We start from the raw sequence: 14,770 nt of genomic DNA, 5'->3' as shown, positions 1-14,770 counted from the left end.
GCTCCCCTCCTCCCTCCTGTCGGCTCCCCCGGTCCTCCTGTCCGCTCCCCAGGTCCTCCGATCCCCCCCCCGTGTTCCGGTCCCACCCCCCCATACTTACCTAGCTCCGATGTCCCTCCCGGTGTCCGGCCGTCTGCTTCATGGGCGCCGCCATCTTGGAAAATGGCGGGCGCATGCGCAGTACGCCCGCCGAATCTGCAAGCCGGCAGATTCGTTCCTGCACATTTTGGTCGCTGTGATAAGTTCTATCACAGCGATCAAAATAAAAAAAATAGTAAATAAATCACCCCCTTTATCACCCCCATAGGTAGGGATAATAATAAAATACAGAAAATATAATTATTTTTGTTTTTCCATTAGGGTTAGGGTTAGGGGTAGGGTTAGGGGTAGGGTTAGGGGTAGGGTTGCACTTAGGGTTGCACTTAGGGTTGCACTTAGGGTTGCACTTAGGGCTAGGGTTGCACTTAGGGTTGCACTTAGGGCTAGGGTTGCACTTAGGGTTGCACTTAGGGTTGCACTTAGGGCTAGGGTTGCACTTAGGGTTGCACTTAGGGTTGCACTTAGGGTTGCACTTAGGGCTAGGGTTGCACTTAGGGTTGCACTTAGGGTTGCACTTAGGGCTAGGGTTGCACTTAGGGTTGCACTTAGGGTTGCACTTAGGGCTAGGGTTGCACTTAGGGTTGCACTTAGGGTTGCACTTAGGGCTAGGGTTGCACTTAGGCTTGCACTTAGGGTTGCACATAGGGTTGCACTTAGGGCTAGGGTTGCACTTAGGGTTGCACTTAGGGTTGCACTTAGGGCTAGGGTTGCACTTAGGGTTGCACTTAGGGTTGCACTTAGGGTTGCACTTAGGGCTAGGGTTGCACTTAGGGTTGCACTTAGGGTTGCACTTAGGGTTGCACTTAGGGTTGCACTTAGGGCTAGGGTTGCACTTAGGGTTGCACTTAGGGCTAGGGTTGCACTTAGGGTTGCACTTAGGGTTGCACTTAGGGTTGCACTTAGGGCTAGGGTTGCACTTAGGGTTGCACTTAGGGTTGCACTTAGGGCTAGGGTTGCACTTAGGGCTAGAATTAGGGTTAGAATTAGGGTTAGAATTAGGCTATGTGCACACGGTGCGGATTTGGCTGCGGATCCGCAGCGGATTGGTCGCTGCGGATTCGTATCAGTTTTCCATCACGTTTACAGTACCACGTAAACCTATGGAAAACCAAATCCGCTGTGCCCGTGGTGCAGAAAATACAGCGCGGAAACGCTGCGTTGTATTTTCCGCAGCATGTCAATTCTTTGTGCAATTCCGCAGCGTTTTACACCTGCTCCATAATAGGAATCCGCAAGTGAAATCCACACAAAAAACACTGGAAATCTGCGGTAAATCCGCAGGTAAAGCGCAGTGCGTTTTACCTGCAGATTTTTCAAAAACTGCGGAAAAATCCACACAAATCTGCAACGTGAGCACATAGCCTTAGGGTTGGAATTAGGGGTAAGACTAGGGTTAGGGGTGTGTTGGGGTTAGGGTTGTGGTTAGGGTTGGGATTAGAGTTAGGGGTGTGTTGGGGTTAGTGTTGGAGTTAGAATTGAGGGGTTTCCACTTTTTAGGCACATCAGGGGGTCTCCAAACGCGACACGGCGCCACCATTGATTCCAGCCAATCTTGCGTTGAAAAAGTAAAATGGTGCTCTCTCCCTTCCGAGCCCCGACGTGTGCCCAAACAGTGCTTTACCCCCACATATGGGGTACCAGCGTACTCAGGAGAAACTGATCAACAACTTTTGGGGTCCAATTTCTCTTGTAACCCTTGGGAAAATAAAAAATTGCGGGCTAAAAAATTATTTTTGAGGAAAGAAAAATGATTTTTTATTTTCACGGCTCTGCGTTATAAACTTCTGTGAAGCACTTGGGGGTTCAAAGTGCTCACCACACATCTAGATAAGTTCCCTTGGGGGTTTAGTTTCCAAAATGGGGTCACTTGTGGGGAGTTTCTACTGTTTAGGCACATCAGGGGCTCTGCAAACGCAACGTGACGCCCGCAGAGCATTCCATCAAAGTCTGCATTTCAAAACATCACTACTTCACTTCCAAGTCCCGGCATGTGCCCAAACAGTGCTTTACCCCCACATATGGGGTACCAGCGTACTCAGAAGAAACTGATCAACAACTTTTGGGGTCCAATTTCTCCTGTAACCCTTGGGAAAATAAAAAATTGCGGGCTAAAAAATTATTTTTGAGGAAAGAAAAATGATTTTTTATTTTCACGGCTCTGCGTTATAAACTTCTGTGAAGCACTTAGGGGTTCAAAGTGCTCACCACACATCTAGATAAGTTCCCTTGGGGGTTTAGTTTCCAAAATGGGGTCACTTGTGGGGGGTTTCTACTGTTTAGGCACATCAGGGGCTCTGCAAACGCAACGTGATGCCCGCAGAGCATTCCATCAAAGTCTGCATTTCAAAACATCACTACTTCACTTCCAAGTCCCGGCATGTGCCCAAACAGTGGTTTACCCCCACATATGGGGTATCAGCATACTCAGGAGAAACTGGACAACAAATCTTGGGGTCAAATTTCCCCTGTTACCCTTGGGAAAATAAAAAATTCAGGGCTAAAAAAAAATTTTTGAGAAAAGAAAAAATATTTTTTATTTTCATGGCTCTGCGTTATAAACTTCTGTGAAGCACTTTGGGGTTCAAAGTGCTCACCACACATCTAGATTAGTTCCTTGGGAGGTCTAGTTTCCAAAATGGGGTCACTTATGGGGAAGCTCCAATGTTTAGGCACACAGGGGCTCTCCAAACGCGACATGGTGTCCGCTAATGATTGGAGCTAATTTTCCATTCAAAAAGCCAAATGGCGTGCCTTTCCTTCCAAGCCCTGCCGTGCACCCAAACAGTGGTTTACCCCCACATATGGGGTATCATCGTACTCAGGACAAACTGGACAACAACATTTGGGGTCCAATTTCTCCTGTTACCCTTGGGAAAATAAAAAATTCTGGGCTAAAAATCATTTTTGAGGAAAGAAAAATTATTTTTTATTTTCACGGCTCTGCGTTATAAACTTCTGTGAAGCACTTGTTGGTTTAAAGTGCTCACTATGCATCTAGATAAGTTCCTTGGGGGGTCTAGTTTCCAAAATGGGGTCACTTGTGGGGGAGCTCCAATGTTTAGGCACACAGGGGCTCTCCAAACGCGACATGGTGTCCGCTAACGATTGGAGCTACTTTTCCATTCAAAAAGTCAAATGGCGCGCCTTCCCTTCCGAGCCTTGCCATGCGCCCAAACAGTGGTTTACCCCCACATATGAGGTATCAGCGTACTCAGGAGAAATTGCCCAACAAATTTTAGGATCCATTTTATCCTGTTGCCCATGTGAAAATTAAAAAATTGAGGCTAAAAGAATTTTTTTGTGAAAAAAAAGTACTTTTTCATTTTTACGGATCAATTTGTGAAGCACCTGAGGGTTTAAAGTGCTCACTATGCATCTAGATAAGTTCCTTGGGGGGTCTCCTTTCCAAAATGGGGTCACTTGTGGGGAAGCTCCAATGTTTAGTCACACAGGGGCTCTCCAAACGCGACATGGTGTCCGCTAACGATGGAGATAATTTTTCATTCAAAAAGTCAAATGGCGCTCCTTCCCTTCCGAGACTTACCATGTGCCCAAACAGTGGTTTACCCCCACATGTGAGGTATCAGTGTACTCAGGAGAAATTGCCCAACAAATTTTAGGATCCATTTTATCCTGTTGCCCATGTGAAAATGAAAAAATTGAGGCTAAAATATTTTTTTTGTGAAAAAAAAGTACTTTTTCATTTTTACGGATCAATTTGTGAAGCACCTGGGGGTTTAAAGTGCTCACTATGCTTCTAGATAAGTTCCTTGGGGGGTCTAGTTTCCAAAATGGGGTCACTTGTGGGGGAGCTCCAATGTTTAGGCACACGGGGGCTCTCCAAACGCAACATGGTGTCCGCTAAAGATTGGAGCCAATTTTTCATTCAAAAAGTCAAATGGCGCTCCTTCCCTTCCGAGTTCTGCCGTTCGCCCAAACAGTGGTTTACCCCCACATATGAGGTATCAGCGTACTCAGAACAAATTGGACAACAACTTTCGTGGTCCAGTTTCTCCTTTTACCCTTGGGAAAATAAAAAAATTGTTGCTAAAAGATCATTTTTGTGACTAAAAAGTTAAATGTTCATTTTTTCCTTCCATGTTGCTTCTGCTGCTGTGAAACACCTGAAGGGTTAATAAACTTCTTGAATGTGGTTTTGAGCACCTTGAGGGGTGCAGTTTTTAGAATGGTGTCACTTTTGGGTATTTTCAGCCATATAGAACCCTCAAATTGACTTCAAATGTGAGGTGGTCCCTAAAAAAAATGGTTTTGTAAATTTTGTTGTAAAAATGAGAAATCACTGGTCAAATTTTAACCCTTATAACTTCCTAGCAAAAAAAAATGTTGTTTCCAAAATTGTGCTGATGTAAAGTAAACATGTGGTAAATGTTATTTATTAACTATTTTGTGTCACATAACTCTCTGGTTTAACAGAATAAAAATTAAAAATGTGAAAATTGCAAAATTTTCAAAATTTTCGCCAGATTTCCATTTTTTTCACAAATAAACGCAGAAATTATCGACCTAAATTTACCACTAACATGAAGCCCAATATGTCACGAAAAAACAATCTCAGAATCGCTAGGATCCGTTGAAGCGTTCCCGAGTTATTACCTCATAAAGGGACACTGGTCAGAATTGCAAAAAACGGCAAGGTCATTAAGGCCAAAATAGGCTGGGTCATGAAGGGGTTAAGTGTGACGCCGGCCTCATATTGATATCATCATGAGAATAGAAATAAAGAACCAGCAAGGGATTGTTTGCTGCGTATTTAGGATAGATGCATTGCGTAATTGCAGCTTTATACAGTGTTACAACGTTTTGGTAAAGAATGGTAGTTTTGAACAGGGCGAGCTGACACGCTTCATACCTTCCAAATAATGAGCAGTACACTGAAACATTCATTATCTTTTATTTTATTCTTTGCTTTAATTAAAGCTAACATTAATTATGCTATTGTCAGCTTTGCCTTCTCCATGTTTTGTAATCAAATTTACTCTAACTACTTTTATTGGAGATGTGCCATTTTAAAGGCATCAGATAAATAGCTCTGTAAAAAGACCCCGCTTTGTCTTCTTTGTTATCATGATTAGAGAATACGCAGAAATATTCTCTTGTTAACTGTGGGGTTTTTTTTGCAAATAATTAGGAAGAAATATTATCAAAGGCACATTCAAAAATATAATGAAGCTACAAAAATATGTATTATATTATACTGCTGTGACCACCGCTGGTGCCTAAAACAAATACTCAGGCACCCAATAAAGTCCAGTGGTATATATAGGCAAATGATTAAAGACCCTCATACACATTGGCTAAAAGTAGGCCAAACTTAGCGACTCTTGTGGTATGGTGATCTCACGACTTGTCCCCCAAGATAATAAGGATACGTTGTCTGGAAATCAATTGCCCCACTATCTTGTTTTGAAGGCAGATAAAACTTTTGCCAGAGATTTAGGGTATGTGCACACGTTGCGGATCTTGCTGCGGATCCGCAGCGTATTGGCTGCTGCAGATTCGCAGCAGTTTTCCATGCGATTACAATACCATGTAAACCTATGGAAAACAAAATCCGCAGTGCACGTGCTGCGGAAAAAAACACACGGAAATGTAGCGTTAGTTATTCCGCAGCATGTCAATTCTTTGTGCGGATTCCGCAGCGGTTTACACCTGCTCCATAAGGCTACTTTCACACTAGCGTTAACTGCAATACGTCGCAATGTGTCGTTTTGGCAAAAAAATGCATCCTGCAAAAGTGCTTGCAGGATGCGCTTTTTTACCATTGACTAACATTAGCGACGCATTGACACACGTCGCAACCGTCGTGAAACGGTTGCGCCGTGTTGTGGCGGTCCGCCGGGAGCAAAAAACGTTACATGTAACGTTTTTTGCTCCCGACGGTCCGCTTTTTCCGACTGCGCATGCGCGGCCGGAACTCCGCCCCCACCTCCCCCGCACCTCACAATGGGGCAGCGGATGCGCTGGAAAAATGCATCCGCTGCCCCCGTTGTGCGGCGCAGAGAACGCTAGCGTCGGTAACCTCGGCCCGTCGCTAGTGTGAAAGTAGCCTAATAGGAATCCGCAGGTGAAATCCGCACAAAAACCGCAAAAAAAAGCGGTAAATCCGTGGTAATTTCGCAGTGTGGATTACATGTGGATTTACCAAAATCAGTCCGGAGTAATCCGCAGCGTGTGCACATAGCCTCAAGGCCCTGGCGCACATTAGACTAACACCTGCCGATGATGCTGGAGACCATAAGATTCATGAATGTAGGATTTCAGACTGACAATTGTTCTTTTTGAGACCAGCCACAGACAGAGGCTCCCAGGAGTGCTCGGCAGAGCTCAGTAGCACTTAGCAGAGCCCAGCGCACGTGTGTACAGAGGCGTCTGAAGAGATATAATATATATAGTTATGCATACGAAAAAAAACATTCAAAATGTTTTAAACTCTCTAATTATAGCTGTGGATACATATTGTGCTACTCCCTCCCAAGGCAGAAGATTGCACCTGTATACAGAGACCAAGGCAACCTGACAACAGAAGACTTTCCTGACACGCCGCAGTAAATACTTGTATTACCTATGAAATCAAATAAATTCTGGACCATCTTCAGTTCTATTGCTCCTGTCAGGGCGGCATGGCGCCACAGTCTTACACTGTCCGAGAGCTGAAGTGTCTGACAGACTGTCATGACAAGGGAAATAAGAATACCCAGGTGTTATATATTTATATTTTTCCAGGAGGAATAATAGATGAGCAGCACAACGCGCACACAATGTGATCTGGGCGAATAGATATTTACTGACTGCTCCAAGGCACGGACACAAAGATTTATTTTAAGGGTATGTGTCCACGTTCAGGAAACGCTGCGTTTTTGACGCAGCGCTGAGCCGCAGCGTCACAAAAGCAGCGTCCAGATGTTACAGCATAGTGGAGGGGATTTAATGAAATCCCGTCTCCACTGTGCATTAAAAAAACGCATGCGTTTTTCCCGCGAAAACGCACATGCGGTGCGTTTTTTCAGAACGCAGCATGTTGCTACAATGAGCAAAACAAGCAGTAACACCGCAGGTGACCTGCCAGTGACCTCAGGTGCATTTTTGGTCAGGATTTTACCTGCATAAAATCCTGACCAAAGCCTGAAGCAAACCTGAACGTGGACACATACCCTAAAGGGAACCTGTCACCCCGGTTTTTCATTCGGAGATAAAAATACCGCTACATAGGGCATGAGCTGTGCTTTACAAAAGTGTGTTTTTTCTACCCCGATTCCCCACCTAAGCTGCCGAAATTACTTACCAAAGTCGCTGTTTTCGCTTGTCAATCATGCTGGTCTGGTCATATGGGCGTGGTGACAAAGCTGTTTCTTCCCCCAGATCTTGCTTAGGTTTCCGTTGGTGGCGTAGTGGTTTGCGACTGCGCAGGTGACGAAAAACAGCGCGCTCTGCGCTATATCCCTGGTGATCCGTGGGGGAGGCCATCTTCCTGTGGCCGCGCGTGCGCAGTTGGAGTGCTCTGCTGCCCGGGCTTCAGGAAAATGGCCGCGGGCTGCCGCACGTGCGCAGATGGAGATCGCGGCGGCCATTTTCCTGAAGCTGAGTTCGCATCTCGGCCACCACCATTATTAAGCCTCTCTTGTATGGACATTTTGAGGAACCATATGAAACAGACCCCAGTGCGCATACAATTACTGAAATGGGGCGATATTTAATGCAAAATCTGTCACAGACGATGGTCTAATATACAGATTTTGAATTTATACAATGTTCACGGTTAGTAGATCAAAGAGCAAAAAAGAAACAAACGGGGTCTCTTTCAAGACTGACAATGGTGAAAATCTAGTTATACTCTTTTGTGGTTCCACAGGCCACCCTCATTAAATCTCCAATTGCATGAACCATTTTAAAACCTGTATGAGACAGCCCCCGCTCCAAAAAAATATGTCTAACAGAGGGGGATGTGATATGTCAGCCTTTAAACAGTGTTCACAATTCATAAGGTATTCTTAGAGAATATCAGAAACCATCCTGGTTATGAAAGTCTAAGGCTAAGTGCACACGGTCCAGAATTGCCGCGGAAATTTCCGCAGCAATTCTGCAACTTCTGCCACAGGTATATCTCATGCGGAATTGGCATGCTTATTCCCGCTAAACACTAGCGTTTTGCAAGCGATCTGTAGCATCAGTTGGAAAACTGATTGACAGGTTGGTCACACTTGTCAAACATAGTGTTTGAGAAGTGTGACCAACTTTTTACTATTGATGCTGCCTATGCAGTAAATGCAGTCAATAATTGGTCAGGGCGTTTTTGTTGCATCAGTTAGGCTATGTACACACAGTGCATTTTTTATGCGTTTTCTTTGCGCAGAAGTAGGCCAGAAATGCTATGGAATCCTTATGCAAGCTTATTCCGTGACAATCCTGAAGTGTTATGCACATGATCAGTAAATTTCGGTGCTTATTTGCAGTGCGTTTTTTTTTCTGCAGGATGTCGATTCTTTTTGTGTTTTTGCACCCATTGACTTCAATTGAAGTCAGCAAAAATGCAGGTATAAAAATGTTTGTGGATTTGATGAGTTTTTGTTTTGTGCTCTACTGACTTCCTATTGTGTTTCCCATGCTGTCATCTGTGTGACAGTGTGGGAAACACCTGCGTGGTGGTTCTTATTGGCGGTAATGCCACCACCGGTAAGACTGTCGGTCACAGAGCTGCGGGGTCATGCTGTCAAATGTCAGCATGACCCCGCAGCTGTGACGGTGTGACCCGCAGGCGTGGGCTGATGAGGCTACTGCTCCCATCAGGCTACGTCTGCTGTCGCTGATAACGGTGACAGCAGGTGCCACTGATGGGAGACGTAGTCTCATCTGCCGGCGCCTGTGCTCAGTTTTTTTTTTAAAAGTAAATTTACATACATATTTAAATAAAAATAAAAACCCACTATGCTCACCTAACACCAATTGCCCGATGCCCTCGTCTCCTAGAAAGAATGTAAAATAATAAACCAACATATACTCACCTGTCCGCTGTAGTCCACGTAATCCCGAGTGTCCCACAGCGATCTCACGTTTAGAACAATCACATTGGGAGATGTCACCGCTCTACCCGGCCCCTGGCGATAACACTGACAGGTGAAGTCGCTCCTGCAGTATATCACTGAGCTGCCGTGAGTTCACTGGAGTTCATCAGCTCCAGTGCTCTCACTTGCGGCACCACTGCGTGAGAACTTTCCAACGCAGCAGTGGTGCCGTAAGGGAGATCACCGGAGCTGATGAACTCCTGTGAACTCCCACGGCAGCACAGTGATACACTGCAGGAATGATTACTTCCTGTCAGTGAATCGCCGGCTGTCTCTAAGGCTGTGTTTCCACGGTCAGTAAACGCTGCTTGTTTGACGCTGCAGCGTCAAACAAGCAGCGTCCAGATGTTCCAGCATAGTGGAAAGGATTTGATGAAATCCCGTCTCCACTATGCGTGGAAACCCGCACGCGGAGGCCCTGCGACTCCGGACATGCTGCGCGTCTTTTCAGAACGCAGCATGTCCGTACACCTTGCGGGGACGCAGCGTCCCCGCAAGGTATATCACAGGGCCCTATGGCGAGGGGTGCGATGATCCCGGATGTGTACTGTACACATCCGGCACCATCGCGTCCCAGGAAGGGGGCGGGGCTTAGCGCCGAGCGGCTTCGCCGCTGCGACGATAACGCCGCGTCTCCGGACAGTGGAGACATACCCTTAGAGAATTCACATCACTGATGTGACTGTTCGCAAAGTGATCAGGATCGTTGTGAGACAACGATGCCGAAGTCCCCGGGTAACCAGGGTAAACATTGGGTTACTAAGCGCAGGGCCGCGCTTAGTAACCCGATGTTTACCCTGGTTACCAGTGTAAATGTAAAAAAAACAAACACTACTTACTTACATTCCGGTGTCTGTCGCGTCTGCTTCCCTGCACTGTGTAAGCGCCGGCCCTAAAGCAGAGCGGTGACGTCACCGCTGTGCTCTGCTTTACGGCCGGCCGGCGCTGACACAGTGCAGGGAAGCGGACGCCGGGGGACGCGACAGACATCAGAAGGTGAGTATGTAGTTTGTTTTTTTTTTTACATTTACAATGGTAACCAGGGTAAATATCGGGTTACTAAGCGCGGCCCTGCGCTTAGTAACCCGATGTTTACCCTGGTTACCAGTGAAGATATCGCTGGATCGGTGTCACACACACCAATCCAGCGATGTCAGCGGGAGATCCAGCGACGAAATAAGGTGCTGGCCTTCTAGCTCTGACCAACGATATCACAGCAGGATCCTGATTGCTGCTGCGTGTCAAACACAACGATATCGCTATCCAGGACGCTGCAACGTCACGGATCGCTATCCTTATCGTTGCAAAATCGTTTAGTGTGAAGGTACCTTAAAGCTGTCCATGACAGCTGGTGACACCAAGCCTTGCTACTGCATCAGTAGAGATGTAGCAAATAAGTGGTAATATAAAACTTAGCTTTTAATGAAGCCTAAATATAAAAATAAATATTTATGTACAAAAACACACTAAAGTGCAAAACAGTGCAGTGCCACACAGACAATAACAACACATAAGGAATGTTAGCAAACACTGACCAACAAATAGAATCCTTGTGCACACGTTGCGGATTCTCTGCGGATCCGAAGCGTTTTTGCGGTGCAGAAATGCTGCAGATCCGCAATTGATTTACAGTACAATGTAAATCAATGAGAAAAAAAAAAGCTGTGCACACGTTGCGGAAAATCCGGTGCGGAAACGCTGCGGATTAAAAGTAGCAGCATGTCACTTCTTTTTTGTGGATCTGCAGCATTTTTGTACCCATTCCATTATAGAAAAACGCACAAAAAACGCACAAAAATGCGACAAATCCGCAGCTGCGTTTTCTGCCAGGAGAGGCAAAATCTGCACCAGAAATTCCTAAGGCTAATCCGCAACGTGTGCACATACCCGTAGATCCTGGCAGTGTTTAATCTCACAATGCTATTAATACAATTAATGATCAAGGCATATTGAAAACCTATTACCAGTAGGTATTCATATTCACACTGGTATACATTGTTTTTTCCTGGGGTATGATGGTGGGAGGTTTTCTTTTCCCCGCCCCCCTCTTAACAAACGATGTACACGTTACCATAGGCACCATCCGGACCTTATCTGTGCAGCGCATGACCTTCTGCACTGTGTTCATCATGTGATAATCTGGACCGGATTTGATGTCAATCCCAGAAGTGACGTCTGAGTGACACTGGCTGGGAGCGGTGTTCCATCAACCGGAAGCATGTGCTGTAACTCCCGGCGGTGATACCGGCAAGTTCTATTTAAGCACATTTGCGCTATAGAGTGCAGACAGTGACGCTGCACCGCTTTGTGGGCTGTTTTGCTACCAGGGTTTGACTGAAAATGATGGTGGGTTGTTTCCATCTTACAGGTTCTTACTCCTCTGATGAATCTTGATGAGAGGAAACACGTTGGGAGTTGGGTACCCGTTATCTTCGGATCTCCGGTCATCACTGTATGAACTTGACAGTCCCAATCGTCTGACTGGGTGAGAAGGTTCTAAATGTTTGTACACCGTGATGGTTATTTGTGTATGTTTACCCTATGGGCATTGACCCTTAGGCTATATACATATGAATACATGTTGGTATTAGGTTTTCAATATGCTTTGATCCTTAATTGTATTAATAGCATTGTGAGATTAAACACTGCCAGGATGTAAACTTTAGGATTCTATTTGTTGGTCAGTGTTTGCTAACATTCCTTATGTTGTTATTGTCTGTGTGAGCTGCACTGTTTTGCACTTGTGTGTTTTTGTGGATACTGTGAGGCAGCGACTGGTGTGATTTGTGAGGGTCACTATGTGTCCCCCAGGATGCGCTCAGAAGCGTATTAGATTCACTGGAGAGCCTTGTGGTCACAGCAGGACGCCTGTGAGGCACAAGGCAGAATAAAAGTAAGCTTGATCCTGGTCAAGTTATTTGACCAAGGAATTGTTCAGGAAAACCCGGTATGGGCTTTTATTTTTGAAACGGACTGCAGGAAGGTAGTGAGGCCGATCCGTTTCCTCCTGGCCGGATCTTACAAGTGGCCCATGGCCACAGAGTCCAGTTTAGAGAAAACAAACCCTGCAGGAATGGTTTGGGTGTGTCAGTTTGGAGTTGGCAACCTGTGGAGCAGTCGGCTCCGCACAACCAGCAGAGAGTGAACTCCTGGCACCCCGCAGCGTGATACAGTGGTGCAGTAGCCTTCGGTAACTGGGCATTTCTGAACTGTCCTGTTAACCAGCTGTAATCCGGAGGATACCGTGTGCTGATCGCAGTGTGAGGGTGGACAATTAAACACGTTTTGCTGTGAACTGTTCCTGTGGTCCCTGTCTGTCACACTGACCCAACCCCGCTGCACTACAATACATATTTTTTTATTTTTAGGCTACATTAAAAGCGAAGTTTTATATTACCACTTACTTGCTACATCTCTACTGATCCTTAGTGGTACTTTTGTTCCTAACCAGTTGTTTATAGCCCTAATACTACATCAGCATGAAAAAGGTGGTGAACCAAGGAAATACATCTCACAACCTTTTTTTTTTTAAATATATTTATTTAGCTCAAAAAAGCATTCATTACTATACAAAAACACATACAAAATATGCACTAAAAATGCCCGTTTTTTCCAGTGTTTTTGCTGCCAAGAGATGCAGTAACCTTGCTGAAATTTCTTCAAGCAAATACTCAACGTGTGTACATAGCTTTACTGTATCAATGCAGTGTGGCATGGAGGCAATCAGCCTGGTGCACTGCTGAGGTGTTATGGAAGCGCAGGTTGCTTTGATAGCAGCCTTCAGCTCGTCTGCATTATTGGACCATTATCTCAGACTAGATGGTAGCCTGATTCTAACGCGTCAGTTATTCTAGAATATGTATGTAGTTTTATTTATGAAGATTTTAGAATAATACATTGAATACACAAGATTCGGCCGGCCGTGACCAATTAGCGAAGCGTGGTTCAAATCGGACTACGCCTGTCGCTGATTGTTCGCAGCCGGCCACATAGTATATGACAGCCCAGCCCACGGAGTGTATAGCCCAGCCCACGGAGTGTATAGCCCAGCCCACGGAGTGTATAGCCCAGCCCACGGAGTGTATAGCCCAGCCCACGGAGTGTATAGCAATGTGGCCATCATATCCCTGTTAAGAAAAAAAAAAAAAGAATTAAAATAAAAAAATAGTTATATACTCACCTTCCGTTGGCCCCCGGATCCAGGCGAGGCGTTTACCGATGCTCCTCACGACGCTCCGGTCCCAAGAGTGCATTGCGGTCTCGTGAGATGATGACGTAGCGGTCTCGCGAGACCACTACGTCATCATCTCGCGAGATTGCAATGCATGGAGCGTTCACCGGAGCGTCGCGAGGAGTGGGAAAGGCCTGTTCTGGATCCGAGGGGCCGACGGACGGTGAGTATATACGGTAACTATTCTTTATTATTTTTAACATTAGATCTTTTTACTATTGATGCTGCATAGGCATCATCAATAGTAAAAAGTTGGTCACACGGGATTAATAGCAGCGTTAACTGAGTGCGTTACACTGCGGCATAACACGGTCCGTTAACGCTGCCATTAACACTGTGTGAGTGCTGACTGGAGGGGAGTATGGAGCGGGCACTGACTGTGGGGAGTAAGGAGCGGCCATTTTGCCGCCGGACTCTGCCCGTCGCTGGTTGGTTGCGGCAAAAGAGCGGCGACCAATCAGCGACTTGGGATTTCCGTGACAGAAGGACAGACAGAAAGATGGAAGGGACCCTTAGACAATTATATAGTAGATTTTGCATGTTCTGTATTTATATACATTGCATAGTACCACACCTTCTTTCCTGTGTATAAACACACTGCTGAGCACCACTTCTCCTGCCCTGTGTATATATACACACTGTACAGTACCACTTCTTCTGTCCTGTGTATATACACACTGCATAGCACCACTTCTCCTGCTGTGTATGTGTACACACTGTACAGTACCACTTCTGCTGCCCTGTGTATACACACTGTACAGTATCACTTCTTCTGCCCTGTGTATATATACACACTGCATAGTACCACTTCTCCTGCCCTGTATGTATGTGTGTATATATATATATATATATATATATATATATATATATATATATATATACTCACTGTGCAGTACCACTTCTGTCCTGTGTATACACACACTGCACAGCAGTACCACTGCTTCTGTCCTGTCTATACACACACTGCACAGCAGTACCACTGCTTCTGTCCTGTGTGTACACACACTGCACAGCAGTACCACTGCTTCTGTCCTGTGTGTATACACACACTGCACAGCAGTACCACTGCTTCTGTACTGTGTATACTAGATAGAGGCCCGATGCTATCGCACGATGGGGGCTGGCTTTCCCCGCATGTGCTCACCCACCTATCCACTCTCTCTTTCCCCATGAGCTGACATCTCCAGTCTGTTCTCTTTTCTTTGACCTGTCTACCCATGTGCTATCCTCCTTGTCTGCTGTCTTTCTCCTTCCTGTGCTGTGTTCTCCCCTCGTGTGCTGTCCCATTTGAGCTGTCTCCCAGCCCCCCCCCCCGTGCTCTGTCTCTCACCCATGTGCGCTTTCTCCCACCCCTGTGCAC

Source organism: Ranitomeya variabilis, chromosome 2, assembly GCF_051348905.1.
Source record: "Ranitomeya variabilis isolate aRanVar5 chromosome 2, aRanVar5.hap1, whole genome shotgun sequence".
In the NCBI taxonomy this organism is placed as follows: Eukaryota; Metazoa; Chordata; class Amphibia; order Anura; family Dendrobatidae; genus Ranitomeya; species Ranitomeya variabilis.
The sequence above is the reverse complement of the archived record's forward strand: the minus strand, read 5'-3'. Positions refer to the sequence as shown.